Source organism: Lygodium microphyllum, chromosome 23 (assembly GCF_053477565.2).
Source record: "Lygodium microphyllum isolate KBCC chromosome 23, Lygodium_microphyllum_v1.1.10, whole genome shotgun sequence".
NCBI lineage: Eukaryota > Viridiplantae > Streptophyta > Polypodiopsida > Schizaeales > Lygodiaceae > Lygodium > Lygodium microphyllum.
The window spans coordinates 129,129,061-129,156,911 of NC_141157.1; the positions used below are offsets into that span (position 1 = coordinate 129,129,061).

Here is a 27,851-nt window from a genome sequence, read left to right on the forward strand (position 1 = left end):
CTGATGAACAAAGCGGATGTGAAAGGACGAATGATGAGATGGATCCTTCTATTCCAGGAGTTCGACTTTGAGGTGATTACTAAGCCTGGTCGTTCCCATGTTTTGGCTGATCATCTGTCGCGTATCCCACAAACTGCAGACGAGGAGCAGGATGATCCAGACCTCCCTGATGCTTCCCTATTCTTGGTAGAAACTGTAACTCCCTGGTATGCAGACATTGCCAATCTACTGGCAACCCAACAGTACCCTCCTGGTATTTCTAGTTGGGAAAGGAAGAAGCTCATGCTAGAATCAGCCCCCTACACCCTGCTAGGCGGCGCACTGTACAAGAAAGGCAAAGATGAAGTGCTCAGAAGATGTGTTGCAGGAGAAGAGATTGGGATTGTTCTGAAGGCTTGCCACGACGAGCCATGTGGAGGTCACTTTGCAGGAGAAGCTACAGCCAGGAAGGCTCTGCTAGCAGGTTATTGGTGGCCTACCATCCACAAAGATGCTTATGATTACTGTAAAAGATGTGATGCTCGTCAAAGAATGGGGAAACCCACCAAAACAAGTGCCATGCCACTGCAGCCTATTCTTCCCCTGAAGCCATTTGAGAAGTGGGGCATCGACTTCGTAGGTCCAATCGATCCTCCTACCAGAAGGAAGCAGAACCGATACATCCTTGTATGTACGGATTATGTTACAAAGTGGTGTGAAGCTAAAGCCCTAAAGCGGGACGATGGTAACAGCGTGGCCCTGTTCATGTACGAGAATATCATCACCCGTTTTGGTAGTCCCTTAGAGCTGGTAAGTGATAGAGGCACTCATTTCCTCAACAAAGTCATGGAAGAGTTGACAGAGTTGTATAAGATCCGCCATCACAAGTCCACTCCTTATTACCCCAGAGCCAACGGCCAAGTCGAAGTCACCAATCGCATCCTCTGCTCGATTCTGACAAGAACAATTGCCGCACATCGTCGTGATTGGGATGATCGACTTACAGAGGCCCTCTGGGCGTACAGAACCTCCCATAAAGCAGCAACGGGATAGACACCTTTCCAGTTGGTGTATGGAACAGAAGCTGTTTTTCCTGTTGAACTAGAACTACCCTCTTTGAGAGTGGCTATCAAAGAGCGTTTGGGGGAGGATGATTCACTGCAACGCCGTCTCCTGCACCTGGAATGTTTGGACGAAATTCGTAGGATGGCTCTACAGTGCATGGAAGCCACGCAAGCTCGACGCAAGGCTTACCATGATAGCTTCATCAAGCACAAGGAGTTCCAAGAAGGTGATTTGGTCCTAGCCTATGATTCACGCTTTGGCAAGTTTCCTGGCAAGCTTCAACAGCGGTGGATGGGCCCCTATAAGGTACTTGCCGTCAACCCTAATGGTTCTGTCCAAGTACAGACCGTTGATGCCTCTGATGACCCCTTTCTGATCAATGGATATCGCCTGAAGAAGTACTTCCCTCCTTGGGGATCTTGACAATTACGGACACTTGATCCTTTCCCTCTTTGGCACGGCACTGTACTTCTTATGATGCTACTTCTGATAGCCGTTCTTCAATCACTCCTGATGAAGTGGACGTAACCCTCTGTCCCCTTAAACTCCCCTTCCAGCCTTGATCTCTTATCCTCTATTTTCCACCAGCGACAGTGGTGAGGTTGGTCTTGACACATGGTTTTTCTACCATTCCCTTGCTCAATTTGCAGAAAAAAAAAAACGAAAAAAAACAAAACAAAACATATCGGTCATGGGAGAAAAGGACTTAGGTCCCTGTCATGCCGACCTATTCTTCGAGAAAAGGTGGAAACACCCTCGGGAATAGGGGAAAATAAGAAAAAGAAAAAGAAAAAGAAAAAGAAAAAAAAAATCTGTTATGAGAGAAAATGAAGAAATTCCCTGTCATAGCAGGCCTTGTTCCAAGAAAAGGTGATAAACGCCCTTGGGCGAGAAGCTGGCTGTGGAAAAGGTGGTAACACCCAACAGTACAGAAAGTGGATTCATTAATTGATATTCCTAGGATCCAATTCCGAAGCTGCCTCCCTTGGTACGCTGTGTCCTGGGTCTCTCCGCAAAGTGACTACCTGTCCTCTCGCAGACGACATGTTCCTATCCAATAAAACGTTCGATTTGATGGCTACCTCCCTGGGTACGCCTCTTCAACAACTGATGACGCGATCTTCATCGCCAACCCCTTGAGTGATGTGAACTTTCATCCTAACCGGATGGGGAAGTGAGTATGGTTGCCCTCTGTATCTATCAACAACGAGTGAGACAGAGGGTGGGGCGAGTGACCAATCTTTTCCCTTCAAATCAAATGAGAGGTGAGAAGTGTGAATGAAGTGTTGCACGCACGGGATGGGCCTCTCAAAGCACAAAGCACAATTTGTTTATGTGCACTGCACCATAAGGCTCCCTGGCCTTCCTTCTCACACCGTATGCCGGCACAGGGCGGGATGCACAGTTGCACCATCAAATGCGCACAAGGCATACAACCTTTGCACAAGTGACTGTGAGGATTATATCAATGGGTTTTAGGAAAAGGCTGCCCTCCTGTATCTATCAACAGAGAGTGAGACAGAGGGTGGGTTGAGTTTGACTGGAGTTTCTTCAATCATTTACCAAGAGGTGTGTTTGAGGGACGTTACGACACTTGGAGTCAGGTATGTTCCACTTTCCCTGTGCACCCACGGGATGGGTCTTTACCGTCATCACAAGACACGTCACCCTGTTCTGTACACTGCACTGTAAGGCTCCCTTGCCTTCCTCCTTGCACCTATGCCAGACGGGTTGGACGCACTAATGCACCATCAACTGTGCACCCTGGCATACTCCTTCTCCACCATTCCCCCCTTGTCGATTCCTCAACCGGGTATGAGATATGGGTTTTAATCATTCTTCCTCGAGTGATATTAGTCATGGGGCGAGTGACTGTTCTTTCATTCCAATTGAGTGACTGTGAGTTGAGTATAGTATCCCTCATCATCGACAACACATTTCATGCGATTCCTTCGACTAGCTACCTCCCTGGGTGCTGCCGCGTGGTCCCTGCCATGACGGACGTGTGCCAAGAAGATGCCTTGGTCCCTCCAGCACCGACAACCACACTGGACGTGCCGTCGACACTCAACCTTGATTCTTGACGAAACGGGCCAAGTTTTTCTAACCCTACACTTCGGGTTCTTCGTGACGTTCATGTTTTAAGTATGGGGACGTTAGTGGATGGTCTATGGCATGGTCCTAGGTCCCTGTTGCTCGGTTAACCCTATCCGTTAAGGTCTTAAGTGTGGGGACGCGTCCCTGCGCGTCTACCGTGCATACATTTCTGCATATGCCTTAACCTGTTCATGCATGTATGCCATGCCTTGTTGTTACCCTGATGGGGTCCCTTCCCACCCACCCGGTTATGTTCCACCCACCCTTGGGGCTGTTTCCTTGCAGTTTTCTTTCATTCCTTGATTTTGAGGTCCTGTCATGTGAATGCACCCTACGTTCACCAAAGTCCCAATCCCACCTTATAGCCTTGTTCCTCCCATTGAACTGACCATTTTTCCTTTTTACTTACCTTTGTTCCGGTGCACGATTTTCAAGTTATTAATTTTTGAAGCATTTTGCGCAATTTAGCCGGTTTTCCATGTGAACATACTTTTCTTGCTTTGGAACCGTGATCTGCCATCATAGCCCTGACAACCACTTTCCCCCTGACATTTTTCCTTTTTATTCCGCATCATTCCGCTACACGGTTTGTCCGTTATTAATTTTTCGGGTTTTCACGACTTTTTCGTGTGTATTTTTGACGTTTTTCCATGTGAACCTGCCCTATTTGCATCGGACTTCCAATTTGATTTGACAACCGTGTCCCCTGTGCCTTCCCTTACCTTTTTCCTTTTTCCTCCCCCCTCTTTCGACTTCTGGATTTTTTATTATTAATCTTTAAATATGTTTTCGGGAGTCTTTTTGGTGTTTTTCGCATAGGAACCCCTCCTATTTCCACCGAAACTGCGTTTTCACGTGATAACCCTATGACACTCCTCCCTACGGACATTTTTCCTTCTTACTGCATGTCATTCCGGTGACTGGTTTGTCCGATATTAATTTCTGATCCCATTTTCGGGTTTGTTTTTTGGGTTTTTCCCATGTGAACGCGTCTTATCTCCGTCGGAATTATGTTTTGATGTGATGGGATTGTCGGGCACATCTTTCTACACCCTTTTCCTTTTTTTTGCACCTCGTTCCGATGCATGGATCTTTCGATATTAATTTTTAATTGCATTTTGTGGTCCGGTTTTTCTGTTTTTTGCACGTGACCGCCTTTTACCCCTCCCGGAACCTCCATCGCATATTTTCCTTATTTTCCACCTGCCGTCCTGCCCACTTTTTGTTTTTACGCTATTTCATTTTGACGTCCGGATTGGGAGTTATTAATTTTTCTTTATTTTTATGTGTATTCGCGCGTCCGTCTTGCGGGTGAACGCGCCTTTTTTTTCGATTTTACGTATCTCCACGCGCCCCGGTCGTGTCCGCATGACCCATATCGTCATCCCGGTGCCATTTCAATCCCGTCACGGCAAATTTTTTTACCCCGCCCCGCACACGTGCGCGGGACGGGGGTACGCGCCCTTGTCCCTTACCCCCCTATTTTCCTTGTCCCTACCCACCCCTTACCCTCTTGGCCCCTACACAACCCATGGCCTCCCCATGGGCCCCCTCCCCGATTACACCCACCTGCCCACCCCTTCCCCCCAACCGCCCAACCCCTTCCCTCCAACCCCCTCCCTCTCCCTCTTCTTTCTGCGTACTCCTCCCTCTCCCTCCTCCTCCATCTCCTTCCTCCATTCCCTCCCTCCCTTTCTTCCTCCTTTCCTCCTCCTCCCTCTCCTCCTGCTCCTTTCCTCCCCTCCTCCTACTCCTCCTTCCCCTTCTTCTTCCCCTTATTCCTCCCTCTCCCGGCTCCTCCCACCCTCTCCTTCTCTTCTCCTTCCTCCCCCCACCTTCCCCTCCTTCCTCTCCCTCCAGCACGCCGCTGTCCTCCCCCGGCCGCCCTGCTGAAGACCGTCGCTGTCGTCGGAGTGCAGGTCGCTCGACCTCCAGACCGTCGCCGCTGGACGCGCTCCAGCCGCCGCCTCCCTCTGTGCCGCCGGACGCGCTCCAGCCGCCGCCTCCCTCTGTGCCGCCACGTGCTCCAGACGCCGCCGCCACCGTCCTCTTCTCCGCCTCTCCTCCTTCCCCACCACCCACTTGCCACCACCTATCTCCTCCTTGCTCCTCCTCTCTAACCCCTCTCTAACCCTCATTAGGTTAGTTAAACTAACCCTAATTAAGTTAAACTAATCCTAATTAAGTTAATCTAACCCTAGTTAACTTAAACTAACCCTCATGTAGTTAGTCTAACCCCCCCCTTAGGTTAACCTCACCCTGGTTAGGTTAGTTACCCCCTAGGTTAACTAACCCCCCTTAGGTTAGTCCCCACAAACCTAACCTACCCTGACTAATCTACCCTGACTAACCTAGCTGACTAACCTAGCTGACTAATCTACCATGACTAACCTAACTGACTAATCTACCCTGACTAACCTAGCTGACTAACCTAGCTGACTAATCTACCCTGACTAACCTAGCTGACTAACCTAGTTGACTAACCTACCCTAACTCACCTACCCTCACTCACTTAACCTGACTTGACTTAGTTAGCCTAACATGACTTACCCACACTAACCAGACTTAACTGACTTCTTTCTAACTGACTTATTTGATTAATATGATTTATGTGATTTAATTAATTTCTAACTTAATTTTTCCATTAAAAAATTCAGAAAAAATTCTAAAAATTCATTTTGTTTTTTGCCAATTTTTGGGAGTTTGTCCGCTGGAAATTACCTACCCTAAAATTTCTGCAAATTCAATATTTCCTAATTAATTCCCCAAATTGCCAATAAATGTAGAAAATTCATTTAAAAATAGTACAAATTCTAAAAAAATTCTCCAAAATTCCCCTCCCCTCCCTTGCTCATTTTCCATTTATTCAACCATAAATAATCCCAACTTAACAAAAAAAAAACATAAAAATAAAAAATCAAAATCAAAATAAACAACCAACACAAACCAAATCCACACATCCGCTAAGGTGTTCTGTTTGTTGTTTCATCATTGCTCTTTACTTTTTCCTTTACTGGATTCACTTCTTTTGGGAGACTCTCCTGTGCGCATTCCTGCATTACATACACACCCCTTCCAGGTATTTATTTTATGTGCTTTATTTATTTTCATTTCCCCCTTAATCACAAATTAATTGTTAAAATGAACCCTTTAATTCACCCATAGTTTCCACGCGCATTCGCGCTCAACACACATACTTTTTAATTAGAATAAACCCGCCGTTCACTTAGCACGCGCTACGTGCGCTACAGAGGCACTTTAAAATTTTAATTAAAATAAACCAGCCATCACATGAGCACGCGCTGGCAAAAAAGCGCTCCACATCACCTTAATTTGTAATCAATGAATTGCATTTAGAGACCTAGTCGGAAATCGAAGTCCAGGAATCGAATAACTGCACCGTTTTCACCTAATAATTGGTAATTTAATTTATAATAAGGAACCGCCGTTTTCTTGCTAAGGTTTATCACCTAATAAAAATTCACCGATTTTTAATAATTTATTAAAATGAACCCTTCATTAAATTAATTCCCCCCTCACTACACTTACTTCCCCTTTTTCATGAACCGTTTTGTGGGATGGGTATGCGCAGTCATTAGAGTTATTTTCCATGGTCCAGTTTTGGTTTCTCACAGATGTAGTATTGATATGTGTCGGATGTGGTCTTATTTTGGTTTATTGTCTTAGTTACGGTTACGGGTACGGTATGCAGTTTTTTTTCTTTTATTGCCTGATACGGGGTTCTGGGTGTTTGTCTGATGCATCGTATGAAGCTTTCGGTCGCATTTGTCTCAAGGTCATGTCAAATTTTTTCTAGGATGTGGTTTACTTGGGGTTAGTTGGTCGAGTCGCGTTTTTTTGTTTGGTTATTCTCTTATCCTTGATTTTTTGTTTGTTGCTTTGCAGGCATTCTCCTTGATTGTCTGTGTTTGTGGTGTGTGTGTAACCATCTGAATGGCGCCTTCTCATGCTCCTCCTCCTATCCAGTACGTCCCATTAGTTAGTAGGGATTACTCTTCCCTACTTACTTTTGAGCCTCTCACAAAGGCGGGACTTGCTGCTTTTGTGGCTACTCCTTTTCCCCTGCTTCCAGAGGATTCGTCGTTATGTGATGAGTTCCTGGCCTCTTACAGCAAGAAGACAGGCGTAGTCCAGGGCATGTCTATGACTTTGACATCTCGAGGCTTAGGGAAGGCTCTGTCTTTACCCTTCAAAGGAGAACCTTTTGTGACCACTCGTCAGCTCTTCTCTAATGAAGAGATTCTCAAGCTGTTGCAGAAGCAGACAAGGGAAATCCTCGATGTTAAGAAGGTGATAAACTCTTCAGGAGTTTCCTTTTCTATGATCACTGATCCCGTATGGAAGACGATCTGTCAGTTCCTTCAGGACAGGTTTATGCCTGCCAAAACGCCATCCCATTATTTGTCCAAAGAGCTTTTCACAGCTTCCAGGATGGTGTTGAAAGGAGTTGCTATTGATTGGAGCACTTACCTCCTCACTAAAATGGATCAGCATTTTGTTAAAGTCACCAGGGGTAATGTTACCAATGTTACATACGGATCATATTTGTCTGCCTTCTTGACCTATTCAGGTTTACAGAAGACTGTGCCTCCACCTCCTCCATCAGATCCAGTACCTCCTCCTCCACCTTCAGAAGAGTCAGAACCCATTGACATAGAGGATGATGATTCTCCGCCTCCCCTGGTCATACAACGCAAACGCTTGAAGAGGGTAGCGGATAAATCCCCTGCTGTACTTCCCTGAGTGCCTATCCCTGCTACCTCTGGCAGTGAACTCCCTGGGTATCTCACTTGTAATAAGCTGTTCCGAGCACATCAAGAAGGATCCTTGGAGATCTCAGTTCCTTCCCTGAACAGTCTCGTTTCAGGAGATGCCATTCCTTTCCTCTGCAAGGATAGTCAAAGTTCCATTGAGTTGTCAGTGACAGCCTGTGTTCAACAGCTGTACGCATCTTTCTATGAAGAGCTCATGCAGTCTAAGGACCAGTTGCATAAGGCAACATTTGAGTTAGCTTCTGCTAAGGATACCCTAGCAGATTTATTTAAGCAAATGGAACAGCAAACCCAACTGGTTGCCACCTAAAGCGATGAGATTTCTTCTTTGAAGACCCGGTTACTCGAGGCTCACTCCCAGGTTACTAGCCTTTCCGTAGAGAAGGAGAGGATGTCCAGAGAAGCGAAGGAATTCCAAGTTATCTTAGATGACAAACTGTCAGCTTTACAGATTGCTAATGACACAGTGGCTAACCAAGCCTCCCAAATCCAGCAGTTGCAAGATCAGCTTGCAAAGTCCCGCTCTGTTCCTCCAAGCCCTCCTGTTCCATTAATTCCTTCTCTTTCACAGCAGGACTTGGCTGCTCTTCAGAGACAGGCTACTTTGTGCCCTCTATTCCAAGATAAAGTGGAACGATTGCAGTCCAGAATGGACTTGTTATGGTCTACCTTTGAACAGTTTCAGGATTATGTTCTACCAGACCATTCTTTCTTTGTCCACTACCACTTACAGAAGTTGGTCTTCTACATGAAGCTTTCCACGATGGATTTACCTTTTCCAGAGGATGGTTGGAGTGGGGCTTGGTCTGCTGAGTTGTTGACAGAGGTAGTCAGAATGGTCTTTGAAGATTCTGTTACGCCAGATACCATGTTGATGTCGTACATGTATCTACGCGGAGATTTGTTAATTCCAGATGAGGTAGATATGGCATGGTATATGGGGGATGTGGTCTTTGTGGAGAATCAGAGTTTGCAGCAGTAGAATGTGTGCACAAGAGGGAGAGAAGAGCTCAAAGTACAAGAATGAAATCTTGCTTACTAAGTTGCTTAGAGTACAACTTGGGTACACTCTCTCACAGTGATAGTGACCCATAGGCTGTTTATATAGCCCTTTGCCAGCTAGGGTTAGGGTTTCCCCTGCCCTTAGGGCTATTCACACCCATCTACCCTTATACTCCCTTGCTTACAGTGGGTTTCTATGCCCATCTTCTAACACCCCCCCTCAATGCCAGGGTGGCATTGGATTACAAGACATGTAAAAGATCCCCCCCCTTTTTGGATGCCTTTATAAATCAGGCTTACAAGGTTGTTCTAGGTAGATGATTTAGATAGTCAAAACAGTCGATCTTCAGATGAATTGGAGACATAGTTGGCCACCAATTCTTTAGGTATTTCAGGAGTGTTGGGGCATTTACTTGTTATATGCCCTGTCTTCTTGCATTTGTTACATTTCATCTTCTCAGGATACTTCTTCCAGCAGTTGTTTACAAGATGTCCTTTTTTCTTGCAGAAAGAACATTTAGTGAGAACTGTATGAACCAATACTTGTTCACGGGAATTTGAAGTTGCCTGACTGTTGCTGCTTTCTTTGTGGTTCCTCTTTTCTTCATCCAAACAGGATTGAATGGTACTTGCCAAAGTAGGATCTGGAATGTTTGTGAGAGTGGTTACAAGAGTAGGGAACACCTGTTTTACAGCTTTTAGGAGAATAGCAATAGCATCTTCTTCAAGTATTGGAGCTTGTACAGAAGCAAGTTGTGCCATAAGTCCCTTCATATGAGAAATGAATTTTCCCAAATCTTCTCCTGAACGGTATTCCAGGCTGAAGAATTCAATTTTAAGGAAGATTTTAGTATTCTTCCCAGTGGCTCCATAGAGCTTTTCAAGCTCATCCCATTTTTCTTTAGCAGTGCTTAGTTGATCAACATGATGAATCAGGGATTCATCTAAGTGTAGCATTATGATTGCTTGAGCCCGTTGGTCATCCTCTATATCAATCATATTTGCAGAGTTTACAACTCTATTGCCTTGAATAAGAGGCCAATACCCTCTCTCCATCATTTTGTATTTTATAAGTACTTGCCATGGATGGAAATCCTTACCATCGAACTTTCGAATTTGAGGACGGACATCAGCATATGTTGTAGTCATTGGGAAGGTCTTACCACTTGTTGGGACAAGGGCAGTGTCTAGTCCCTTACAAACCTTTTACTGAATGCGGAAGCAATTTAGACAAAGTGAAGTCAAAGTTGTAATGAAGAGAAAGGCTGAAAATCATATAAGTGTAATATTTCCAGGTATGACTTTGGTGGTCCTTTCTTATGTGCAAACCTCTTCCGTGGTTTAATAGTCTTTTTAGGTTTTAATGAAGTAAACCTAGACTGGACTTCAGGCTCCTCCTTGTGGTACGGCTTAGTGGATGAGGCTTGTGTTGCACACGGTTTGTCTATGATCTCAATGCTTGTTGCTGATGACTCTGAGGAGAGTATGATAACACTCATGCTATTGATTTTACTGACCAAAGTACTTGAGACAATGTCACTTACGGTATGCAATACACTTCTTGTGCATAATGGTTTATGTGTTTATTTTGCACATAACCTTACAACAATATATGAAGAGGAATAAAAAAACCCACTGGTTTTAGTAAATGTCCAGCAAGCTATTCAACTGATGATTAGTGTTAAGAGAACACTATTGTCAAGCTTAGTGAAGTGCTTGAATGGAACCCGGTTTGAAGTCGGCTTCCCGATGCTTGGTGATGTCCGTTAATCATGCCCAAGAGCTTTAGACTCTGGAATAGGATTCAGAGACTCTGCTTCAGTGATTAGAATCACTGTTAATGAAGCTCAGAGTGTAAAAATCCCAAAATGTCAAGCTTGGAGCTTGTTGGCTATGGCTGCCCAAAAAAACACAGTTAGGGTTTGGCTTGTAGCAGCCAGCACAGGAAGAATTTCTCAGAGCCCTCTTAGCTGAGGGTAGCCCACTTGGGGGGCTATCAAAGCCCCAAGATAGCCGTACGGATTGCGCCGCCTGTTGCGTGTACAGCAGCCCGAATTCTGCGCTGTCAGAAACTGTGCCATTTTTCCAATGTTGGCAATGCTGGCCTCACGCGTGGACTATGTCAGTGCTTGAGCTTACAGAGAGCTGCGCCCTGATGTGGGGAAGGAGTCTCCAGAAGAAATCTCAGGCTGATATGGCCTCCTTTGTCCTCCTCAAGTCCTCCAATGGAGGTAGGTTGCAGGCAGCTATGGAGGAAAGAAGGATAGAGTGAAGAAAAATGACAGCTAGTGTGCACTTAGTGATGACTGATGCTGAGGGAAGCTGAGGAGATCAGAGATGGCTCTGATACCATGTGGAGAATCAGAGTTTGCAGCAGTAGAATGTGTGCACAAGAGGGAGAGAAGAGCTCAAAGTACAAGAATGAAATCTTGCTTACTAAGTTGCTTAGAGTACAACTTGGGTACACTCTCTCACAGTGATAGTGACCCATAGGCTGTTTATATAGCCCTTTGCCAGCTAGGGTTAGGGTTTCCCCTGCCCTTAGGGCTATTCACACCCATCTACCCTTATACTCCCTTGCTTACAGTGGGTTTCTATGCCCATCTTCTAACAGTCCCACAGGCTGTTTTATATGTCAATCATTTGGAGTTGCGCATAGCTGACATGTTCCAGAGTTATTCCTCCAAAGTAGCTGATTGTCATGATAATTCGCGGCATCCCATGATTGATTCGGTGGTCCTCAATCAAAGACAAAACACAGCTCCTACCTTTGCCCAGAGTACTAACCAACTGAGGATGGATCTCTTAACCTATCTTTCCAAACATAATCCATTTGATGCTACCTTCTTTGATGCCTATCATAGACGATCTCTCTTAGGACCTTCTGTTTCTACCCTCCTTTATTACCAACAAATGGCTCACCGCTATGCTATATATTTTTCCCTTTGTCAGTCTAATTCCACCATTATTTTACCTCTTCTTTTCCAACCTTCATCTTTCCCTCAAATTCCCATTTTCACTTACTGTTCCTTTATTGAGGATAAGGTATTTTCCCCTTCTCCACCCTGTCCTTCTCCCTCCATTAATGTACCCTCCACATTTCCTATTTATCAGTTAACACCGTTCCTTAGTGATTCCTTACAAATTTCTGCCACTCCTTCTTTAACATTTTCTTCCTTTTATGATTTTTCCTATCCTTCCCTTCATCCGCTCTTTCTTATTCCACTACCCTCTCCTAACACTTCCATATCTCAACCACCTCAGTTGGTTAGTGACTGTGACGGGTTTGATAATCAGATTTCCAGAGGAAGGGGATGGAGTTCGGATGATTGCCTTACAGGACCGCAGATTAATTGGCCAGTAATTCCAAGAGAATGGACAGCTTCCAGTCAAGCTTATCAAAACTATGTTCATTTTGCCCAACAGTATTCACAGTCTGCCGATCCTTCAGTGAGATTAACTGCTCACTTTGCTTGGTACCTGGCGTATATGCATAGGTACTCTCATAATGATTCCAAGCCTATTCCAAAGTTGTGCATGAATGTCAATGTAAGCATTGATTCCCAGCAGCTGGACATATTGTATTTTCATGCCCTTTGTTTGCCTAGCAGATACTTGGTCCTGTTGGAAAGGATGTGCTGTCTCCAATTTTTTCAAAATCCTCCTAAAAACTTTGTAGATGAATCCTTATCTATGGATCGTTTCCGACAACATCAATCTTTTAAGAGGGATCATCTTCATTGATACCTTTCCAATGTATGGTGGAAGCTTTTAATGCAAAACTCTCTTTTTGAAGGAGTCATTCAGATGGTTGTGTTGTGTATTAGTGTTTGTGTTGTGAGTTTATTAATGTCAAACGAACGTGGTGGTTTCTTATGGAATTTCGTGTAGGAGCTACATTTTGGAGAATTGTGGTGCTGGGGTCGTGGTTGGAGAATTGAAGCAGATGCCGATGAAGAAAAAGCAAACTCTTATATCCTTTACAAATTTGTTGTGATTTTTAGTTTGATAAGAAGTGTTACTGTAAAACGGGTTTTCCTTTCTTTGTATTTTTCTATCATAAACAGGTTATAAGTTGGGGTCGTGGTGGATGGATTCTTTTTGAGAATATATGGAAGATCAAAGTTGAGCTTTTCAACTGAACTTGTATTCCCTTTTTCCTGGGTCGCGAGGACGCTTCCTTATTAAGTGTGGGGATATGTTGAGTGTTGAAATGACTTGTTTTTTGGCTGATTTTTGTTGTTTTTGAGAGCTGAATGGTTGATTTTATGAGATGATTGATTGATTTAGAAGTGGATTGAGAGTGTTTTGGATGATAATGATTGTGTTTTGGAAGTTCATGATGTTTGTTGGTGGTTCTGTGATGTTCTGATAGGTTCTGTATACCTTCTGTTTTGTTCTGTTTTGCTCTGTTTTGGTCTGTTTTGTTTTGATTGTCTTCTGTGAAGAGGGATGGAGTATTGATTGATGAAGAATGAGATATTGTGAAAGCTTATTGAATGGTTTGTGAGAGTTTGGAATGGTTTGAGAATGAGTTATGTAGCTTTGATGACCTTCTGTAACCTTCTGTAGGTCTTCTGTAGAGCTTCTGCTTCTGTTATGTTTCTGTTCTGTTCTATACTGTAGCTGTTCTGGTACTGTTCTGTAGACTGTTCTGTATGCTTCTGTAAGTGTTCTGTGGAATGTATGTGTGACTTTGGGAAAGTTTTCTAGCCTTGGAAAGAGGTGAATACAAGTGCAAAAGAGCTGAAGGAAGTGGAAGAAGTAGCTACTGAACATTCAAGTGAAGACTAGAGTGAAGTGACAGTAGTGAGCTATGAAAAGACACTATAGTGGCTCTGGTGACCCTTCATATCAGACATACCTCTTGGGAGGGGTATCCACAACCTAAGAAGGGTTATTGAGAGTGATTTTTTAGAGATTGTAGTGAGGACATGATGTATTATTGATGGAGAGAGAGAGAGAGTCAGAGATAGTCAATTTTACTGAAACAGAGTGATTGTATATGAGAGATTGAGAGAGAAGACTATGAAGATATTGAAGATGAATACTATGTGATGTATTTCCATTCAAAGATGGTGTATTTCTTTGCTTTCTTTGTTCTATTGATGGATTTTGTGAAGATGTTGAAGAATATGGTTGATTCTATCAAAACCGTGGGAGGTCTACATGATGCTGTATGAAGATTTGTTGTGCCTGGTGTTCTTTTCTTCATTGTGATCATATGAAACATGATAAACAAGCTTGTTGATGTTACAAGATAGATTTTCTTGCAAGAGAATTCCCTTTTCCTTGGTGTTCCTCTCGGGGCTCCATGGAGACCATGCCGCTCTAACTTGATTTGTCAATTACTTTCTAGGCAATACATAACTTTCCCTAACTTGTAAAATTAGCTCAAGAAGGGTAATGTAATAGGATGACTACTCATCCTCTTGCAAGTTAGACTTGCTCTAGAACCTGCCAACCTTGTTCTAAGGAGTGGAAAGAAATATGTTTAGTCAAGATGTAGGGTTTGGGGTGTCTTCTTACCCAACCCAATGCTAACCTTTCTAGGCCAATAACGTTTGGGCTGAGGGTTTCTAGGCTCAATCAGAATTTTAGTATTAGGTTATTCGATCCTTAGGGTAAAAACCCTAGCTAGTGTATAGGCGTCCAGTTAACCCAAACATTCCGTGAATGTGGGTAGGACCTTTGGGTTTGAAGATCTCGACTTGGCGTCCCAAGTGCGACATTAGGCAGAATTTCTAATGTGCTAAACCCTACCTAGCACTTTGAGGTGTTCATCGTACCATCTAGTCATGCTTTTACGAATCCCTAGAGGGTTATAGCATTACAAGTGATCTAGCTAAATTGGTCTACTTGTCTTGCAACAAGGAACAATCCTTTCTTAGAGATGCTAAGCTTGTTCTATAGGTGTAAATAGTTGCAAGACATCACATTACGTGTAAACATGCGATTCATTACTTCTATGCAACTATAAGGTTTGCAATAACCCTTTCTTTTCTTGCTAAAGTCATGACGAAATACAATTTGGAGAATAAATTGCATAAATCCTACAAAGATTTACATCAAGGAGCTATGCCTACAACCTTTTGTTTAATGCTATTGAATCTCAGGCTTTAATATGATATGCAACCTTTTCTAGATACAACTTCGATGAATTAAGTTCATGCATGACAAATATGGAACATGCAACCTTTTCTAGATACAACTTCGATGAATGAAGTTCATGCATGACGAATATGTAACATGCAAGTCCATGGTTTCATTTTCATGCCATGCAGTTCTTTGGAAAACATTCTAACGGATGTTTAATGAATATCCCTTACGAATCATATCGAGGGAATCATGGCCTAGATGCATTATGCGCTTGTTCTTTCATGCAAGGAAGACAAGGGTGAATTTAAACAAATTTTCATGAAATATGCAATTGGGATCGTCACTTTGGAAATGTAAGAAAGAGCAACATGCAATTTAAGACTTGTAAGATGAATGCATAATTTTGTATTCATAACTTTCGCATGAAATTTAAGTGTACCCAATGTGGAATTAAACTTCTAACAACCTGGGTTTGTGGGCTCATAGGGATGTCCACACGTATGCTCGGGTTGGAGACTTCCACGCGTGCGCCTTGCATCTTTTGTTTTGGGGCCATTTACATAGCGTAATTTTTTGTTGCAGTAGCTTCCCTTGGGTTATTCGCGCATCCTGAAGACTTATAGTCTGCGATCTTTCCCTCCTACGCGAGATCAGGGTCTTGGGAGCTTGGATGTTTAAATCCCGGGGATAAGCCGTATGTACTAGGCTTATAGAAGCTTGCATTTATAAGCTTCTGCTTCTTATAGAAAGCATGGAGGGGGATGCAATGATTGGAAGGGGGGGAGATTGATAATGATGATGGCGGGGAATGGGCCGCGGCAGTAGGCGGTAGCCTGGCAGTCCTCACGACGGTGGTGATGGTGGCTGCGTGGTGTTGTAAGGGGACGATGGTGGGTGTTGCACGGTGTCCAAATCCTCTTCTCTCCCTTCATTCGTGCCTCCCCCCAAGGCTAAGGGGGGAGGTTTTATAGCCTTTGAGAGGGGGGGGAACTTCACACACATTGAGCTTTCATGCCTTCTCCCTTCTCCCCATGCACTCCATCGCTACGTCTTCCTCTCCCATTCCCTCTCCCCCTGCCATGCATAAGCTGAGGAGAGGGATAATTATTAAAAAATTTTGCCTTAATCTTACCCATTATCCAATCGCCCCTTTTTCCAAGAAGGGTGTTCTCACGCGGCTTTGCGGTTTTCAAGCTTGGCCTTGTTTGCACAATGCGGATGGGGTTCATTATTGCACGTGCGGGGTAAGGTCTTTGTCATTGACATTAATCAATGCAGGAGATGACTTTGTAGGGATTTTGCACAAGCGTGTGGTGATCAAGGTCCTTTAATATTTCGAGCGAGAATATTACACATGCTTCATTTGACGCATCCCCAACTTTGTCTCACAAGATGCGGAGAGGTAGGTTTAAGTTTAAACCTGCTCAAATGTGTAGGTATTGTTTTTTAAGGTGGTATTTTACTAGGCCACATCATTTTGAAAAATGGCATTGCTATTGATCCCACCAAGGTGGCAACAATCATGCAAGCTACAATACTAGATTCACCATTCACGTTACTCCGATTTTAGGCTAGATCTGGTGACATGGCCACCACCTATGACATCTGGCTTGCTTAGTTGTTCCCCTTAAGAAATTGGTATGTGTGGTTAAATCTACTTACCAATGCAATGAAGAAGATGACTTGGCATTCTGATGCATCTTATTGCTATTGGAAGTGTACCTATGTAGAAAAGATTGCCTAATGCTAAGAAAAACTATTTAGTAACCAAAAGAGAGTGTATTGGAAGGCATGATCTACTCCATCAAGAAGTTTCAACATCATTTACTTGAACATTCCTTTGTTTTTCATGTAGACCATTTAGCGCTAGCTTACTTGGTTAGCAAAAAAATGGCACTGAGTAAATTGCCTAATGGATTCTCATGCTATAGGAATTTGATTACATAGTCATTCATCATCCCAAAACCTAGCATGTTATTGCAAATTTCCTATCGTGCCTTGATTCCAGAGAACCACCAATTAGTATTCCAGATGACTTCCTGGATGCCCATTTTTTGGAAACCAGCATATCTCCACCCCATCTCCAGATGGACCAATGGAAACTACAGGTTCTTTGGAGCCGATGTTTTGAAATTGTCATGAGACAATTATACTACTGCACACTCTCTAGAGTGTTGCAAAGAGTGGTCCTCCCTACGGAGGAGCATGCTATCCTAGAGAAATCCCATCAATGAATTGCAAGTTCTTACTCCACCCCTAAAGTTACACCTTATAAAATCTAGCAAAGCTGGTTAGTGGTGACTAGCCATACAGGGTGAAATCTACAAGTGGGGTCTAGCATTGTGATTCCTACCAATGCGGTCGGGTTAACTTGGAGAAATAAACTACTTGCAACTCTAGATTATCCTACCTCTAAAACATTTCCAAAAGTCGAGATTGGACTTCACTTGTCGCATCTCTCCGATTATGACATACATAAGAAATAAGGGTATCCTAACGGCAATGGATTACTACACCAAATGGATAGAAGCATGGGCCCTACCAGATAACACTACTAAGTCATTTGCCAAATGTTTATTTAAGGATATATTTACTAGATATGGCACTCCAATCAAATTGGTAAGTGAGACAGGTATATATTTTGTAAATAAATTCATCAAGGATCCCACATAATTCTTTTTAACTATCCATAACGGATCTTCTCCTTACCATGTACAAGATAATGGCTTAGCTGAATCCACCAACAAGGTTTTATGTAAAATTTAAACCAAGTTGATAGATTCACTTTCTCTCACTCCCACTCCACATTCGGCTCCACAACCAAGTTCAAACTTGTCTCCTTGCCTCAATTTAGAACCACCCACACTTTGGATCCTCTCAGACTAACTAGCCACCTAGAGACCAAGTAGACAAGGCCAAACATCCCCTACCCACAAGAAAAGGTAAGTAGGTTGCCATGGAGGAGATCAATAAGAAAGGTGTAGCACCACTGCCCTCAGCCCCCCACTTCTTTAACTTCTCTATAGGCACTAGTTCCACCGATCCTAGGTGGAAGCTCATGGTAGAGCAATGCATGGCTCTAGAGCAATGGAATGTAAAAGAAGAGGAGCAAATCCAAGTGCTTTAATAGGTAGTGTTTAACTTGATTTGAGACTAAAAGGTGGAATCAGACCTTCTTTGGCAACATGTCCTAGAGGAAGAGAGAGCTAGAGTGGCTTGGGCCATGAAGAAGGTCCTCATTTCCTATCTCAATTAGGATTTAGAAGATCCACACCCTGTTGTGAAGTGGCACCATATTGCCCACTCCAATCCAAGGCCGAAGTCAAACAAAAACCACACCAAAATTTGGAAGAGGACTCTTCAAGTCTAGACGATTGAGGAAAAGATCAAGGAGTTATTGATTGAGAGCCGATTTTAAAGCCAAACTTTAAGTACAAAAGAACCTTGAGACCCGTAAAAGATGCATTTTGTTGCAAAATGAAACAGTTACAGGATCAAGGAGCTAGATTTTTCCTAGATGCATTTTGATTCCAGGAATCCAATGCAAGTGTCCCTTCATCAATCTGAATTTGTTTGACCCCCCATGTAATGGCTGTAAGGTTTAGTGTTATGAAGCAGTTACTAGATCCAGAAGCTAAAAAGCATGTAACGGAGGCCAAGGTGACAAATTTGGATACCAAAAAGCTGCCCATCTACTTTGATTGAAATTCTAAGACCATTTGCCTCTCCAACTAGGCTGAAACCACTTATAAGCAAGTGCAAATATGAGAATTTGAACTAGTTACTTGGGAGGTTTAAGTTTAAGCTTGATTAGAGAGGTCAAAACCAAAAAATACTAATGAGATTGGGGGAGGGGGATGCATTTCTTTCAATGCCCCTTCCTAGGTTGAAATCACTTATAATCAAGTGTAAATATGAGAATTTGAACTAGTTACTTTGGAGGTTTAAGTTTAAGCTTGATTAGAGAGGCCAAAACCAAAAAATACTAATGAGATTGGGGGAGGGGGATATATTTCTTTCAATCCCCCTTCCTTCATTAAAAATTTTCATCTTTCTTGATTGTCATCATCTTCTGCATCCCCTTGGGCTTGATTTTCATGATTTTTTTGCTCTACAATGCTCAAATTCTCAAGAAGAATGGTATAGTAATGAACATGATCAAAATTCAATTTTTCTCCCTCCTCTTTGTTCCTTGTTCATATGGTTATTTATGAGAGAGAGAGAGAGGGAGGGAGGGCTGATTTGACTAATCGGTGATTTATGATGGTTCAAAAGCATAATGGCAAGGTCCCCTTTTTCCCATTCCCTTCTAGTTTCCCTTTCTCTTTACCTACCCTTGTCTACCCTTTACAATTTGTACAAGAGGGATTCTAGCGCTCTTTTACAAAAATTTTAAGGGTACCTTGCATTTAAAAATGTGCTTTTGCCTTTGACTTAGCTTTTGAGACAGCCATTGTGCTTTTGGCTATTTCCCTTCTTCGTGCTTATTTCTTTGTGTCTGCATTTGGAGTTTTCTTGGACTTATTTGGACTTCTTTTTCTCAATCTCAAAGTGGGGTTAATATTATCCCCCTCCTAGAAATGAGTGCCAATCCCATGGCATTTGTGTGTCTGTGTTGTTAAGGGTTTGGTGATCTGAAGGGTGGTTGGTGAGTTGATGATGATGGGTCTCTTGGGGATTAGTCATTCGAGAGAAGTTGATCAAAATGTTGAGGTGGTGGAGGTTGAGAATGGTTGGAGTGGATGATAGGGCCTCCAAATTATTTGATAAATGACTTAGTAGTGTTATCTGATAGGGCCCATGCTTCTATCCATTTGGAGTAATAATCCATTGTCCTAAGGATATTCTCATTTCTTATGTATGCCATATTTGGAGAGATGGGACCAATGAAGTCTAGTCTTGACTTTTGGAAAGGTTTTAGAGGTAGGATTATCTAGAGTGGCAAGTAGTTTATGGCTCCAAGCTAACCGAGTCATTGGTAGGAATCACAATGCTAGACCCACTTACAAATTTCACCCTGCATGATCGGCCACCACAAACTAGCTTGCTAGATTTTGTAAGGTGTAACATCAGCAGTGGAGTGACCACATACATCTCCTTAATGGGCTTTCTCTAGGATAGCATGCTGCTCCATAGGGAGAGCCACTCTTTGCAACACTTTAGAGAGATGCAGTACTATTATAACTGTCCCATGACAATTTTAGAACATTGACTCCAAAGAACTAGTCCTCTCCATTGGTCCATCTCAAGATGGAGTGGAATTATGCTGGTTTTTAAGAAAGTCATCATTTCTTCATACCACAACCTCAGAGGGTTTGGTGGATCTAGGTCTGGTGCATTCACTTCTAGAACAAATAGTTGGGCATCTAGGAAGTCATATGTAATACTAGTTAGTGGTTCCTTGGAATCAAGGCGAGATTGGAAATTTGCAATAACATGCTAGGTTTTAGGATGATGAATGACTGTGTAATCAAATTCCTATAGTTTGAGAATCCATCACGCAATTCACCTAGTGACATTTTACTACTGACCAACTAAACTAGCGATGAATGATCTACATGAAGAACAAAGAAATGTTCAAGTAAATGATGTTGAAACTTCTTGAAAGAGTAGATCATGCCAAGCCACTCGCTTTCGATTATTAGTGATAGTTTTTCTCACCATTAGGCAATATTTTCTAGATAGGTACACTAGAATACATATACGGGATGATGATTTCTAAAGTTGGTGCATAGACTTAGTATATGATAGCACTTTAACTAACTTGACTACTCCAACCTCAAATGCAAGGTGACCAGCCGTCTCTTCCTCTCATTGTTGCAGCAATCTCCTATGTTGGCAGCTTCCACTTGACGTAGCCTTTGGACCCAGTAGGAAAAGAAGTAATGACTTTGTATCATCAATGTCCTCTAGTGACCACGTCCTCCCAGCACCCTCCTGAGACCATGTGCTGCCCATAAGTTACTCATGGAAAATAGCATCACAACTTATGATTTCCTTCTTGGAGGATGGATCATAAAAATTATATCCCTTATAAACATTTGAATATCTAATGAAAGTAACTTTCAAACCAAGAGGATCAAGTTTTCTATGATTCTATTTGGGTACATGAATATAAGTAATACATCCAAAGGTTCGAAAATATGAAACAAAAGGAGCTTCATATGTCCAAGTGGTATTTTACCAGAAGGATGTAGGAAGATGATTTTGCAAAAATATTGCTATTAAGACTGCTTCAGCCTAGAAACATCGAGATAAGCATGAATGAATGAGCATACATCTGACGATAGTCTTGTTTTTATCACTACAAGGATATCAGGCCTTAGCGACGCCGATTAAAGATGACAAATAGCGACAGTACCCAGAGAAAAAAAACGTGGGCCGAAAACCGGCCGCTTTACTGAGAGGGAGAGAAAGAGAGAAAGAAGGCTTCTCACCGCCACTACCACCACTGCCATCGCCGTCGTCATTCGCGAAGAAGAGGAGGTGTACGGAGGGCGAAGAGGAGCCACCAAACCCTTCTTCAAGTCTTCACGATGAGTGCATTCTCTCTCTCTTTTACTTGCTTATTGTATAATTTGTGTATATTGAGAGAGGGAGAGGAAATGAGAGAGAAAGAGAGAGAGAGGAAGAGGGAGGGAGAGGAAATGAGAGAGGGAGAGGGAGAGGGAGGAAATGGGAGAGGGAGGGGGAGAAAATGAGTGAGGGAGAGGGAGGGAGAGTGCATTGTCTCTCTCTTTTACTTGTTTTTTGTATAATTTGTGTATATTGAGAGAGGGAGAGGAAATGAGAGAGAAAGAGAGGGAGAGGGAGAGGGAGGGAGAGGAAATGAGAGAGAAAGAGATTGAGAGGGAGGAAATGGGAGAGGGAGGGGGAGGAAATAAGAGAGGGAGAGGGAGGGAGAGAGAGAGAAAGAGAGGGAGAGGGGGAGAAAATGGAAAAGAAAGAGGGAGGGAGAGAGAAAGAGAGGGGGAGGGAGAGAGAGGGAGAGGAAATGAGAAAGGGAGAGGGAGTGGGAGGGAGATATTAAACATAATAGGAAAATGAGAGAGAGGGAGAGGGAGAGGGAGCGAGAGAGAGAAATAGAGGGAGAGGGAGAGGGAGAGGAAATGGAAAAGGAAGAGGGAGGGAGAGGGAGAGGGAGGGAGAGAGAAAGAGAGGAGGAGGGAGAGGGAGAGGGAGAGGGAGAGGGAGAGGGAGAGGGAGGGAGAGGAAATGAGAGAGGGTGAGGGAGACATTAAACATAATAGGGAAATGAGAGAGGGAGAGGGAGGGATACATTAAACATAATAGAGATATGAGAGAGGGAGAGGGAGGGAGAAGAAATGAGAGAGGGAGAGAAAGGGAGCAAAAGGAAATGAGAGGGAGAGGAGAGAGAAAAAAGAGAGAATGAGAGGAGAGAGAAAAATAAAGAAAAGATGTTAAACATAATAGGGAAAGAGAGAAAGTGAGGGTGAGGGTGAGGGAGGGAGAGGAAATAAACCTAATACGGAAAGAGAGAAAGAGAGGGTGAGGGTGAGGGAGGGAGAGGAAATGAGAGAGGGAGAGAAAGAGAGAAAAGGAAATGAGAGAGGGAGAGGAGAGAGAAAAAATGAGAGAGATAGAGAGGAGAGAGAAAAAGAGAAAAATCATTAAACCTAATAGGGAAAGAGAGAAAGAGAGGGTGAGGGTGAGGGAGGGAGACGAAATGAGAGAGGGAGAGAAAGAGAGAAAAGGAAATAAGACCTTACAATAAGCTCATCCTAGGCTCATAGGGGTTAGGTAGATCCTCAACAAACCTAAGGGATATATGGCTAGAGAACCCTAGCACACTTGTGCCTCCTAGCATAATGTTCTTCCTACAAAGAGACCTCTCATACATGGGGCTTGTCCTAGCCTCCACCACGCAAGTATACAACGAAGGCAATCAATCAATCAGTTAGAAAAACATTCATTTTTCATAACGTAAATCCTAGAATAACTTTGGATATTCCATAAAAATCAATCTCTTCTTAAAAAGACAAATACAAAAACTAAAACAGCATCATTCATATGCTTCACAAAACTAAAATAGCATCACCACAAGATCTCTTAGGAAACTCATCTTCAACTATCAATTTTAATTAAAAAATATAATATAAAATCACTTGCAAGGAAGGACACTCTTTTATCATTAATCCTCTTTCTTCCTTAGAATAGTCTTAGGAACAAATTTCTGCTCTAACAAGCATATATTTGAGCATAATAACTATTTTAAGGTTTATTCCATGAGTAGTAGTAGTATATATGCAACCATCAAGCAGAGATCATGCTTTGGTATCTGTGGAGATCCTAATCTCATGCCCTTATAGAGATTGTAGTGTGCAATAGTGTGGAGAGAAGGTGGGTGAGTTGTAAATGGTAAAGGATAATTCTATTGATGATGGAGAGAAGATGAGGTGAATCACCAATTCTATTCTTAGTGAGTGCAACTCACCCATAGTATGGCATCCATGACCAATTGAAATCAGTAAGACTTTGAAATCCTACCTCGAGTATTATAACTATTGTTTTGTGGTGGATTTTCTTGCCATAATTCAATGTCAATTTATGCTTGTGTTTTCCACGGTGTGTTGACTATGGGTGTCAAATTCTCTAGTCGGATCTCTCTCTTTTTCTCCTCTCTCTTCTCTCAACCCTTCTCTCTCCCTCAATATTCCCTCTTTCTCTCTTCCTATACTCTCCCTAAATCCTTCTATCTACCCCTATCTCTTTTCTCTCTCTATCTCTCTTTCTATTTCTACCTCTCTCACTTCTCTCTTCTTCTTCCCTAGCTTTACTCTCTTCCTAACTCTTGTCTCTCTCTTCATCTCTATATAAGTAGTTGCAGTCGTAGTCGGAGTCGTGGTCGTAGTCGTGGTCGTGGTTGTGGTCGTGGTCGTGGTCATCGTGATCGTAGTCCTGGTCATCGTGGTTGTGGTCGTGGTTGTCGTAGTCATGGTCGTAGTCGTTGTAGTCGTGGTCGTAGTCATAGTCGTGGTCATGGTCGTGGTCGTTGTAGTCATAGTCCTAGTCGTAGTCATGGTCGTGGTTGTGGTCATGGTCGTGGTCGTGGTCATGGTCGTGGTCGTGGTCGTGGTCGTGGTCATAGTTGTAGTCGTAGTCGTGGTCGTGGTTGTAGTCGTAGTCGTGGTCGTGGTCATGGTCGTGGTCGTCGCATGGGTCATGGTCATCGTCGTTGTCATTGTAGTCGTAGTCGTAGTCGTAGTCATAGTCATAGTCGTAGTCGTAGTCGTAGTCGTAGTCGTAGTCGTAGTCATGGTCATGGTCATGGTCGTAGTCGTAGTCATAGTCGTGGTCGTAGTCCTAGTCATAGTTGTGGTCGTGGTCGTGGTTGTGGTCATGGTCGTGGTCATGGTCGTGGTTGTAATCGTGGTTGTGGTGGTCGTGGTGGTCGTGGTGGTCGTGGTTGTAGTCATGGTCGTAGTCATGGTCGTGGTCTTGGTCTTGGTCTTGGTCTTGGTCTTGGTCATGGTCGTGGTCGTGGTCGTGGTCGTGGTCGTAGTCATAGTCGTAACGTAGAAAAAGAGAGGAGAGATGAAAGGAGAGGATAAAAATTTAAGAAAGAAAAAAAAGAGAGAGATAGAAGGAGAGGAGAACAATTTAAGAAAGAAAAACAAAGAGAGAGATGGAAGGAGAGGAGAACAATTTAAGAAAGAAAAAAAGAATGATAACAAAAACAAATTGTTTGTTGTAACGTAGACAAAATGGAAAACGATGAAGATCCTATTGTTCAAGATCACGAGGCGTATCTTAATCAGCGTGTTCCATGTCCTTGCTCTCAATGCAACCTCGCAATTAGACGAAAACGTCAATTATCTATAGAACACGTACGACGATTTGGCGAGTTTCAATCTGAGATCATTGATCAGGCAATTGCGGATTTTCAGCAAATGGTAAGAAAAGTTAATATCAATCATGCATTGTACTCGCAAGCTAATTGAATACCATATATAATAAGATTGGGTCTCGCTGGCAAATTTTCTATCCAGGGAGGTAACGTCTAGTCCCAAGAAGGAGTGCACCCTTTGTGGCCAATTAGAAGAGTTCGTGGGCATGTGATAAATGGAGTGCATGAGCCAATCCACCACTTGCAAGGCCAATCTATACCGTCAATGCCAGAGGAGACAAGCAGCCTTTCAGACCTACCTACATTCTTGGAGCCTGAGATGGAGGCAATGATTGATGCATTGATTCCCATGGATGTCGAGACTTCTGATCCTCTTAGAAAGCAAGCATCCATACCATTATATGATGGGTGCCGAGTATCTCGCCTACATTCTTGGAGTCTGAGATGGAGGCAATGATCGATGCATTGATTTCCATGGATGTTGAGACTTCTGATTCGCTTAGAGAGCAAGCATCCATACCATTATATGATGGGTGTCGAGTATCTTGCCTGAAGACATTGCTTGCACTCTTAAGTCTGCAAGCAAAATACGTGTGGAGCGATGAGAGTGTGACCGAGTTGTTCAGGTACCTTGTACATACGCTTCGTTGATTTCTTTTTGGCACTATTATTAAAAAACATTTGTGCTTTTCCAAGGTGTTTTATGATTTTTTAAGGTTATTGAAATATCATATATTACCACTTGCAAATACCATGCCTGAGTCTCGTGATGATGCACGACATATTTTACAAAAGCCTGGCATGGACTACAACAACATCCATGCATGTATCAATGATTGCATACTATTTCGAGGAGAATACGAGACTATGGAGACATGTCCAAAGTGTGGTGCTTACAGGTATCGACAGGACTTTCAAGGAAAAACCATCCCTCAAAAAGTTCTCATACACTTTTCGCTTATCCCCTGCATAAACCACATGTTTCATACATCCAGCATGGCAAGCTTGACAACGTGGCATGCGTAGAATAGGTCCATGGATGGAGTTCAACGAATATCAGCGGATTCACGCGCATGGAGCCACATTGAATCTACCTTCCCAAGCTTTACCCGAGAGCTAAGGAATCTTTAGCTCGGTCTTGCAATGGATGACGTGAACCCATTCGGTCTGCGCTCAACTTCTTACAGTGTGTGGCCTATAGTCCTTGTCAACTACAATATCCCTCCATGGCTTTCTACGAAGAAAGGACATCTCATCCTTAGCTTACTCGTCCCCGGCCGCTACAAAGTCAAAAATATGGACGTGTATCTTCATCCACTAGTCGATGAGCTTAAGATTTTGTGGGAGGAGGATCACCGTGTAAGATATGAGCAAGTGCGATGGTCGACGGTCCGCCAATATTCGAGCCATTCTCATGTGGACAATGCATGAATTTCCAGGATCCAGAGAGTGCTCAAGTAAATAAGCTTCCGTTCTCGTTGGTAATATCTATATTTTATCTCGTTTAATCTTGTATTCACTAGGTCATGGTGTTGGAACAGGTCTGGTTACCTCAGATTATTATGCATGTCCATTGTGCGGGCCACAATTAGACTCCCAAAGGTCACGAACCATGAAGAAGATGGTATATCAAGGACACGCCACTTTCTTGCCAAAGGGTCATGAACCTAGGGAAGGTTTTCCTAGATGACCTCCAACAATGTATGAATACTGCAAGCTGGTACGATATGAAAATGGTCCATGCGGAGTCACATCCAAATGAAATGCGGCGGTTCTCAATTTTCTTTGAGTTTCCATATTGGACCCACTTACAAGTCAACCACTTGTTGGATCCCATGCATATTTTCAAGAATGTGAGTAGCTTACTATGGGACCACATTACAGGAAAGAGAGACACTCTAGGGGCACCAATGGATTTGAAGGAGGTAGGCAAGGTGTAGGCGCTTTAGCCGCAGTTGAGTGTTGATGGTCTCATGCAACTACCTCGTTCTCCTTGGGTTTTATCCACTAAAGAATAGCACATTGTGAAGCAAGTAGTCAAGTCTATCCGCACTCCAACGGGTATGATGTGTTCTCTCAGGTCTGCATTTTCTAAAGAGGACCAATTATTAGGGCTAAAATCCCATGACTAGCAGAAGATATGTTAGGTTTCTACTACGAATGGATTGTAATTGGTGTGCGCATTTTGCTATTTGGAGTGTAGCCATTGTTCATAATGCTTTCTCATTTGTGGCAATTTATACTGCGGATTGCGATCACAGGATGCCTTACTCCAGAAATACGCAGGGCCATTTATAGGTTGTTGACTTTGGTGCAATGGATCTCATAGAAGGAGATTAAGACGTCCTCTATTGAATCCGCGAGGCGGGGAGCAGTGGAGACAATGTGTCTCTTTAAGAAATACCTGCCTACCAGCATGCTCACGATACAAATCCACCTTCTTGTGCATCTTGTAGATGAAGTGGAGATTGCTGGACCTGTCCATACGCGATGGATATTCTTCTTGGAGTGCTTCATGAAAACCCTGAAAGGCTTTGTGCGACAATGAGCTCGGCCAGAAGGTAGCATGGCTGAAGGTTGGTTGGTGTCTAAGGCGCTAGTGCATATTTCACAATAGCTACCAACAGTGGATCCAGACAACAAAATGCTATGGTCACATTGAAGGACGATGATAGACTGATCGAAGATGTGGTGGTTGGAATGGGGTAGATAAAAGAATGGATGCTACAATGGAGGAGAAGGTGAATCGATTTTGTATGTTGCACCATGCCTCTATGGAGACGTGGCTTGCCAAGTACCAGATCGCTCGGCAAGATCGAGAGGAAGCACGATCTGAATTTTGATGTAGTACGCGTCATCAACCGATTCGATATCCGGAGGGCATGGAGGAGATGTCATGGTTCATGTCAACGCGATGGTTTCACGGAGCTTTGACCGCAATGTCTTGC

The 27,851-nt window shown here is 43.2% G+C and overlaps 1 non-coding gene across 1 annotated transcript; it reads left to right on the forward strand.

The window, feature by feature from the left end:
• The first annotated feature begins 13,014 nt into the window (after window positions 1-13,014).
• On the forward strand, window positions 13,015-13,083 carry LOC148016739 (small nucleolar RNA SNORD36). Its single transcript, XR_015688264.1, has one exon. It is a non-coding gene; the product is annotated as a small nucleolar RNA SNORD36 (small nucleolar RNA).
• The last annotated feature ends 14,768 nt before the right edge of the window (window positions 13,084-27,851 follow it).